The sequence below is a fragment of the Urocampus carinirostris genome, unplaced genomic scaffold (assembly GCF_059441175.1).
Source record: "Urocampus carinirostris isolate Australia breed hairy pipefish unplaced genomic scaffold, RoL_Ucar_1.0 HiC_scaffold_48, whole genome shotgun sequence".
Taxonomy (NCBI): domain Eukaryota; kingdom Metazoa; phylum Chordata; class Actinopteri; order Syngnathiformes; family Syngnathidae; genus Urocampus; species Urocampus carinirostris.
The window spans coordinates 115,001-125,000 of NW_028283155.1; the positions used below are offsets into that span (position 1 = coordinate 115,001).

At 52.4% G+C, this 10,000-nt stretch overlaps 1 non-coding gene across 1 annotated transcript in view; it reads left to right on the forward strand.

Annotated features, from left to right (window-relative positions):
- Positions 1-9,747: 9,747 nt before the first annotated feature.
- Positions 9,748-10,000, forward strand: part of LOC148345395 (18S ribosomal RNA) — a 1,987-nt gene continuing 1,734 nt past the window's right edge. Inside the window, exon 1 of the ribosomal RNA XR_015848623.1 lies at positions 9,748-10,000. This exon is cut by the window's right edge and continues 1,734 nt beyond it. This is a non-coding gene — a ribosomal RNA (18S ribosomal RNA).

Below are 10,000 nucleotides of genomic sequence, written 5' to 3' on the forward strand. Positions count from 1 at the left end.
AGACGAACCACAAGAGGCGGCAGCCAGTCCCCAAACGCAAGCCAGGGACCGGCCCACAGGAGGCTGCAGCCAGTCCCCAAACACAAGCCGGGGACCGGCCCACAAGAGGCGGCAGCCAGTCCCCAAACGCAAGCTCCCGCGAGCCCCTGGTGACCCGACGAGCGAAAATTCCCCCCAACCAGCGCAAGTCCCTAACCCAAGCCGGAAGACGAACCACAAGAGGCGGCAGCCAGTCCCCAAACGCAAGCCAGGAGACGAACCACAAGAGGCGGCAGCCAGTCCCCAAACACCAGCCGGGGACCGGCCCACAAGAGGCGGCAGCCGGTCCCCAAACACCAGCCGGGGACCGGCCCACAAGAGGCGGCAGCCGGTCCCCAAACACCGGCCGGGGACCGGCCCACAGGAGGCGGCAGCCGGTCCCCAAACACCAGCCGGGGACCGGCCCACAGGAGGCGGCAGCCGGTCCCCAAACACCGGCCGGGGACCGGCCCACAGGAGGCGGCAGCCGGTCCCCAAACACCAGCCGGGGACCGGCCCACAGGAGGCGGCAGCCGGTCCCCAAACACCAGCCGGGGACCGGCCCACAGGAGGCGGCAGCCAGTCCCCAAACACTGGCCGGGGAGTGGCACAAATTCTAAGTCCCACGAGCCCCTGGTGACCCGACAATCGGACTTAGTGCAATTTTCCAAGTGCTGCAAGCCAATGTTGGCCCGACAAGTCCCCAAACGGCAGCCCGGTTTTGAGCCACTAGTGTCGGCCTATAAGTCCCCAAACACCGGCCCGGTTTTACGACCACTAGTCCCCCAACACTAGCCCGGGATTCAGCCACTAGTGGCGGGCACAATTCCCCAAACACCGGTCCGATAATACGCGCGCATATCCCCAAACACCGGCCCGATAATACGCGCGCATATCCCCAAACACCGGCCCGGATTTCAGCCACTAGTGGCGGGCACAAGTCCCCCAACACTAGCCAAGTTCTCAGCCACTAGTGGCGGGCACAATTCCCCAAACACCGGTCCGATAATACGCGCGCATATCCCCAAACACCGGCCCGATAATACGCGCACAATTCCCCAAACACCGGCGCGGATTTCAGCCACTATTGGAGGGCACAAGTCCCCCAACACTAGCCCAGTTCTCAGCCACTAGTGGCGGGCACAATTCCCCAAACACCGGTCCGATAATACGCGCGCATATCCCCAAACACCGGCCCGATAATACGCGCACAATTCCCCAAACACCGGCCCGATAATACGCGCGCAATTCCCCAAACACCGGCGCGGATTTCAGCCACTATTGGCGGGCACAAGTCCCCCAACACTAGCCCGGGATTCAGCCACTAGTGGCGGGCACGATTCCCCAAACACCGGCCCGATAATACGCGCGCATATCCCCAAACACCGGCCCGATAATACGCGCACAATTCCCCAAACACCGGCCCGATAATACGCGCGCAATTCCCCAAACACCGGCCCGATAATACGCGCGCAAATCCCCAAACACCGGCCCGATAATACGCGCACAATTCCCCAAACACCGGTCCGATAATACGCGCGCATATCCCCAAACACCGGCCCGATAATACGCGCACAATTCCCCAAACACCGGCGCGGATTTCAGCCACTATTGGCGGGCACAAGTCCCCCAACACTAGCCCGGGATTCAGCCACTAGTGGCGGGCACGATTCCCCAAACACCGGTCCGATAATACGCGCGCATATCCCCAAACACCGGCCCGATAATACGCGCACAATTCCCCAAACACCGGCGCGGATTTCAGCCACTATTGGCGGGCACAAGTCCCCCAACACTAGCCCGGGATTCAGCCACTAGTGGCGGGCACGATTCCCCAAACACCGGCCCGATAATACGCGCGCAATTCCCCAAACACCGGCCCGATAATACGCGCACATTTCCCCAAACACCGGCGCGGATTTCAGCCACTATTGGCGGGCACAAGTCCCCCAACACTAGCCCGGGATTCAGCCACTATTGGCGGGCACAAGTCCCCCAACACTAGCCCGGGATTCAGCCACTAGTGGCGGGCACGATTCCCCAAACACCGGCCCGGCGCTGAGTATATGGCCTCCGAAAGGCCCATACATTCAGACGGGTCCATGTATTTTCAACGACAGCAGCAGTACCGCCAAAATCCATGCAGCGGCGCTGGATTTATGGCCTCCGAAAGGCCCATTCATTCAGACGGGTCCATGTATTTTCAGCGACAGCCGCAGTACCGCCAAAATCCATGCAGAGGCGCTGAGTTTATGGCCTCCGAAAGGCCCATTCATTCAGACGGGTCCATGTATTTTCAGCGACAGCAGCAGTACCGCCAAAATCCATGCAGCGGCGCTGTATTTATGGCCTCCGAAAGGCCCATTCATTACCAACGGGGCTGCAGTAGCATCCCGCGGCCACGCAGGGGCAGATATTGTGAGGGAATTACATGGTAGTGGACGGAGCGCCCATGCATTTCCAATGGGAGTGCAGTACCTCAAAAATCCGCTCCAAGCCACCGAACTTGAGGGCCCGACGTTCCCTCAACACTAGCCCAGTGCAATCGACATTTCGTTCTGTGTACATTGTTACACAGAATGACAATACAAGGGAATTATTATTATTATTATTATTGTTATGTATTCAGCCACTAGTGGCGGGCACAATACCCCAAACACTGGCCCGGCGCTGGCTGAGTTTATGGCCTCTGAAAGGCCCATACATTCAGACGGGTCCATGTATTTTCAGTTTTCCGTAGCAGGTGTGATTGTTTGTTTAATTAGGTAGTTTGTGTTGGTGACGGTGTTCCTAACTGTGGTGGCTTGTTTGTAGAATGTGGGGCCCTGCGTTTGTGTTATGTTGATTTCTGGTAATTTACTTTTTACTAAGTAGTCTTTCAGGTTTTTGTTTCTTTTAAAGGCTGAGATGATTTTGTAATCTTGGATTATGCTTGTGTTCTGTAGTGTCTGATTTATATTTTGTCCATTCATTCAGACGGGTCCATGTATTTTCAGCGACAGCCGCAGTACCGCCAAAATCCATGCAGCGGCGCTGGATTTATGGCCTCCGAAAGGCCCATTCATTCAGACGGGTCCATGTATTTTCAGCGACAGCCGCAGTACCGCCAAAATCCATGCAGAGGCGCTGAGTTTATGGCCTCCGAAAGGCCCATTCATTCAGACGGGTCCATGTATTTTCAGCGACAGCAGCAGTACCGCCAAAATCCATGCAGCGGCGCTGTATTTATGGCCTCCGAAAGGCCCATTCATTACCAACGGGGCTGCAGTAGCATCCCGCGGCCACGCAGGGGCAGATATTGTGAGGGAATTACATGGTAGTGGACGGAGCGCCCATGCATTTCCAATGGGAGTGCAGTACCTCAAAAATCCGCTCCAAGCCACCGAACTTGAGGGCCCGACGTTCCCTCAACACTAGCCCAGTGCAATCGACATTTCGTTCTGTGTACATTGTTACACAGAATGACAATACAAGGGAATTATTATTATTATTATTATTGTTATGTATTCAGCCACTAGTGGCGGGCACAATACCCCAAACACTGGCCCGGCGCTGGCTGAGTTTATGGCCTCTGAAAGGCCCATACATTCAGACGGGTCCATGTATTTTCAGTTTTCCGTAGCAGGTGTGATTGTTTGTTTAATTAGGTAGTTTGTGTTGGTGACGGTGTTCCTAACTGTGGTGGCTTGTTTGTAGAATGTGGGGCCCTGCGTTTGTGTTATGTTGATTTCTGGTAATTTACTTTTTACTAAGTAGTCTTTCAGGTTTTTGTTTCTTTTAAAGGCTGAGATGATTTTGTAATCTTGGATTATGCTTGTGTTCTGTAGTGTCTGATTTATATTTTGTCCATTCATTCAGACGGGTCCATGTATTTTCAGCGACAGCCGCAGTACCGCCAAAATCCATGCAGCGGCGCTGGATTTATGGCCTCCGAAAGGCCCATTCATTCAGACGGGTCCATGTATTTTCAGCGACAGCCGCAGTACCGCCAAAATCCATGCAGAGGCGCTGAGTTTATGGCCTCCGAAAGGCCCATTCATTCAGACGGGTCCATGTATTTTCAGCGACAGCAGCAGTACCGCCAAAATCCATGCAGCGGCGCTGTATTTATGGCCTCCGAAAGGCCCATTCATTACCAACGGGGCTGCAGTAGCATCCCGCGGCCACGCAGGGGCAGATATTGTGAGGGAATTACATGGTAGTGGACGGAGCGCCCATGCATTTCCAATGGGAGTGCAGTACCTCAAAAATCCGCTCCAAGCCACCGAACTTGAGGGCCCGACGTTCCCTCAACACTAGCCCAGTGCAATCGACATTTCGTTCTGTGTACATTGTTACACAGAATGACAATACAAGGGAATTATTATTATTATTATTATTATTATGTATTCAGCCACTAGTGGCGGGCACAATACCCCAAACACTGGCCCGGCGCTGGCTGAGTTTATGGCCTCCGAAAGGCCCATACATTCAGACGGGTCCATGTATTTTCAGTTTTCCGTAGCAGGTGTGATTGTTTGTTTAATTAGGTAGTTTGTGTGGGTGACGGTGTTCCTAACTGTGGTGGCTTGTTTGTAGAATGTGGGGCCCTGCGTTTGTGTTATGTTGATTTCTGGTAATTTACTTTTTACTAAGTAGTCTTTCAGGTTTTTGTTTCTTTTAAAGGCTGAGATGATTTTGTAATCTTGGATTATGCTTGTGTTCTGTAGTGTCTGATTTATATTTTGTCCATTCATTCAGACGGGTCCATGTATTTTCAGCGACAGCCGCAGTACCGCCAAAATCCATGCAGCGGCGCTGAGTTTATGGCCTCCGAAAGGCCCATTCATTCAGACGGGTCCATGTATTTTCAGCGACAGCCGCAGTACCGCCAAAATCCATGCAGCGGCGCTGGGTTTATGGAATCCGAAAGGCCCATTCATTCAGACGGGTCCATGTATTTTCAACGACAGCCGCAGTACCGCCAAAATCCATGCAGCGGCGCTGTATTTATGGCCTCCGAAAGGCCCATTCATTCCCAACGGGGCAGCAGTAGCATCGCGCGGCCACGCGGGGGCAGATATTGTGAGGGAATTACATTGTAGTGGACGGAGCGCCCATGCATTTCCAATGGGAGTGCAGTACCTCAAAAATCCGCTCCAAGCCACCGAACTTGAGGGCCCGACGTTCCCTCAACACTAGCCCAGTGCAATCGACATTTCGTTCTGTGTACATTGTTACACAGAATGACAATACAAGGGAATTATTATTATTATTATTATTATTATGTATTCAGCCACTAGTGGCGGGCACAATACCCCAAACACTGGCCCGGCGCTGGCTGAGTTTATGGCCTCCGAAAGGCCCATACATTCAGACGGGTCCATGTATTTTCAGTTTTCCGTAGCAGGTGTGATTGTTTGTTTAATTAGGTAGTTTGTGTGGGTGACGGTGTTCCTAACTGTGGTGGCTTGTTTGTAGAATGTGGGGCCCTGCGTTTGTGTTATGTTGATTTCTGGTAATTTACTTTTTACTAAGTAGTCTTTCAGGTTTTTGTTTCTTTTAAAGGCTGAGATGATTTTGTAATCTTGGATTATGCTTGTGTTCTGTAGTGTCTGATTTATATTTTGTCCATTCATTCAGACGGGTCCATGTATTTTCAGCGACAGCCGCAGTACCGCCAAAATCCATGCAGCGGCGCTGGATTTATGGCCTCCGAAAGGCCCATTCATTCAGACGGGTCCATGTATTTTCAGCGACAGCCGCAGTACCGCCAAAATCCATGCAGAGGCGCTGAGTTTATGGCCTCCGAAAGGCCCATTCATTCAGACGGGTCCATGTATTTTCAGCGACAGCAGCAGTACCGCCAAAATCCATGCAGCGGCGCTGTATTTATGGCCTCCGAAAGGCCCATTCATTACCAACGGGGCTGCAGTAGCATCCCGCGGCCACGCAGGGGCAGATATTGTGAGGGAATTACATGGTAGTGGACGGAGCGCCCATGCATTTCCAATGGGAGTGCAGTACCTCAAAAATCCGCTCCAAGCCACCGAACTTGAGGGCCCGACGTTCCCTCAACACTAGCCCAGTGCAATCGACATTTCGTTCTGTGTACATTGTTACACAGAATGACAATACAAGGGAATTATTATTATTATTATTATTATTATGTATTCAGCCACTAGTGGCGGGCACAATACCCCAAACACTGGCCCGGCGCTGGCTGAGTTTATGGCCTCCGAAAGGCCCATACATTCAGACGGGTCCATGTATTTTCAGTTTTCCGTAGCAGGTGTGATTGTTTGTTTAATTAGGTAGTTTGTGTGGGTGACGGTGTTCCTAACTGTGGTGGCTTGTTTGTAGAATGTGGGGCCCTGCGTTTGTGTTATGTTGATTTCTGGTAATTTACTTTTTACTAAGTAGTCTTTCAGGTTTTTGTTTCTTTTAAAGGCTGAGATGATTTTGTAATCTTGGATTATGCTTGTGTTCTGTAGTGTCTGATTTATATTTTGTCCATTCATTCAGACGGGTCCATGTATTTTCAGCGACAGCCGCAGTACCGCCAAAATCCATGCAGCGGCGCTGAGTTTATGGCCTCCGAAAGGCCCATTCATTCAGACGGGTCCATGTATTTTCAGCGACAGCCGCAGTACCGCCAAAATCCATGCAGCGGCGCTGGGTTTATGGAATCCGAAAGGCCCATTCATTCAGACGGGTCCATGTATTTTCAACGACAGCCGCAGTACCGCCAAAATCCATGCAGCGGCGCTGTATTTATGGCCTCCGAAAGGCCCATTCATTCCCAACGGGGCAGCAGTAGCATCGCGCGGCCACGCGGGGGCAGATATTGTGAGGGAATTACATTGTAGTGGACGGAGCGCCCATGCATTTCCAATGGGAGTGCAGTACCTCAAAAATCCGCTCCAAGCCACCGAACTTGAGGGCCCGACGTTCCCTCAACACTAGCCCAGTGCAATCGACATTTCGTTCTGTGTACATTGTTACACAGAATGACAATACAAGGGAATTATTATTATTATTATTATTATTATGTATTCAGCCACTAGTGGCGGGCACAATACCCCAAACACTGGCCCGGCGCTGGCTGAGTTTATGGCCTCCGAAAGGCCCATACATTCAGACGGGTCCATGTATTTTCAGTTTTCCGTAGCAGGTGTGATTGTTTGTTTAATTAGGTAGTTTGTGTGGGTGACGGTGTTCCTAACTGTGGTGGCTTGTTTGTAGAATGTGGGGCCCTGCGTTTGTGTTATGTTGATTTCTGGTAATTTACTTTTTACTAAGTAGTCTTTCAGGTTTTTGTTTCTTTTAAAGGCTGAGATGATTTTGTAATCTTGGATTATGCTTGTGTTCTGTAGTGTCTGATTTATATTTTGTCCATTCATTCAGACGGGTCCATGTATTTTCAGCGACAGCCGCAGTACCGCCAAAATCCATGCAGCGGCGCTGGATTTATGGCCTCCGAAAGGCCCATTCATTCAGACGGGTCCATGTATTTTCAGCGACAGCCGCAGTACCGCCAAAATCCATGCAGAGGCGCTGAGTTTATGGCCTCCGAAAGGCCCATTCATTCAGACGGGTCCATGTATTTTCAGCGACAGCAGCAGTACCGCCAAAATCCATGCAGCGGCGCTGTATTTATGGCCTCCGAAAGGCCCATTCATTACCAACGGGGCTGCAGTAGCATCCCGCGGCCACGCAGGGGCAGATATTGTGAGGGAATTACATGGTAGTGGACGGAGCGCCCATGCATTTCCAATGGGAGTGCAGTACCTCAAAAATCCGCTCCAAGCCACCGAACTTGAGGGCCCGACGTTCCCTCAACACTAGCCCAGTGCAATCGACATTTCGTTCTGTGTACATTGTTACACAGAATGACAATACAAGGGAATTATTATTATTATTATTATTATTATGTATTCAGCCACTAGTGGCGGGCACAATACCCCAAACACTGGCCCGGCGCTGGCTGAGTTTATGGCCTCCGAAAGGCCCATACATTCAGACGGGTCCATGTATTTTCAGTTTTCCGTAGCAGGTGTGATTGTTTGTTTAATTAGGTAGTTTGTGTGGGTGACGGTGTTCCTAACTGTGGTGGCTTGTTTGTAGAATGTGGGGCCCTGCGTTTGTGTTATGTTGATTTCTGGTAATTTACTTTTTACTAAGTAGTCTTTCAGGTTTTTGTTTCTTTTAAAGGCTGAGATGATTTTGTAATCTTGGATTATGCTTGTGTTCTGTAGTGTCTGATTTATATTTTGTCCATTCATTCAGACGGGTCCATGTATTTTCAGCGACAGCCGCAGTACCGCCAAAATCCATGCAGCGGCGCTGAGTTTATGGCCTCCGAAAGGCCCATTCATTCAGACGGGTCCATGTATTTTCAGCGACAGCCGCAGTACCGCCAAAATCCATGCAGCGGCGCTGGGTTTATGGAATCCGAAAGGCCCATTCATTCAGACGGGTCCATGTATTTTCAACGACAGCCGCAGTACCGCCAAAATCCATGCAGCGGCGCTGTATTTATGGCCTCCGAAAGGCCCATTCATTCCCAACGGGGCAGCAGTAGCATCGCGCGGCCACGCGGGGGCAGATATTGTGAGGGAATTACATTGTAGTGGACGGAGCGCCCATGTATTCCTATGGGCAATGCATTTCCAATGGGAGTGCAGTACCTCAAAAATCCGCTAGAGGGCCCCGAACTTGAGGGCCCGGCGTTCCCTCAAGTGCCGATTTTATACCCCCTTCTCCAGCCGACAGCCAGAATTATATTAGGGACTCGCAATTTTGAGAGGTGAGCACCAGGGCTAATCAGCGGCCACCCGTGACCATTGAGTCCGACAGAGCAGAGGCTAGGGGCGGCCTCGCATCTCGCAATTACCGAGGGAAGATGCCGGTTCTCGAAAAATTTCTAAGTTTTTCAAATTTTAAAGTATTGAAGTATTTAGGGCGCTTCCCGCGGCCCTGGCTTTTGCATGTACCCCTCTAAGCTCCGGTTCTCGAAAAATGTCTAAGTTTTTCAAACTTTAAAGTATTGAAGCCGGACTTCCGCGGAGGCTGACAGGGGGCCTCCATCGAAGCACCCTTCACCCCCGGGTGAGCCGGCGTCGGCCCACGGGCCTGCCGGTTCCCCAACTGAGCGATTGGCACACGAGACCCGCCTCGGAGGGCCCACGTCGGCCGGCGCAAGCCGGTGTTCGGGCGTGCGGCTCCTCCGGCTTTGCGGGTCAAGCTCCAGCGCCGAGGATACTAGGCAAACGTTGGGCCCCCCCGAGCCGAGTGGATACCCGCCTCAGAAAGAGCTGGGGCGGTACGTACGGACGGCCTCACTAAGAGGGAACGGAAGCTACTAAAGCACACGTATAACTGTCCGATGTGCGAACGAAAGTGAGGCCGGACGAATCCGATACGAGTTACGAGTGAGGCGGGATCCACGGCTGGCACTCGCGGGGCCCTCTTGCGAAACCATGCCTCGGCGTGAACCTTTTGGCGGCAGAACCAAGACGAACCGAGGTCGAGCTTCCGTCTCGAGCCACACCCAGACGTCCGACCGTCGCGGAGCCCGACGCCACGCGTGCTAGGGCTCCGCGCGAAACATCGTTTCACGACACCCGCTCGTCAGCCCGTCCGAACGTATACGAGTGTCGCGCGGCCCCCCGGGCCCGGCTGTAGCCACAGCCTCGTCCCGGACCAGGGCCGCACCGCCACCAGCAGCGCCCCCCCGGCGGCAGACGCACTCTGGTTGATCCTGCCAGTAGCATATGCTTGTTTTCAAGATTAAGCCATGCATGTCTAAGTACGAATGGCCAGTACAGTGAAACTGCGAACGGCTCATTAAATCAGTTATGGTTCCTTTGATCGCTCCACCGTTACTTGGATAACTGTGGCAAATCCAGAGCTAATACATGCAAACGAGCGCCGACTCGCGGGCGGGGCTCCGGCCTCGCCCCGGGGACGCGTGCATTTATCAGACACAAAAACCCACGCG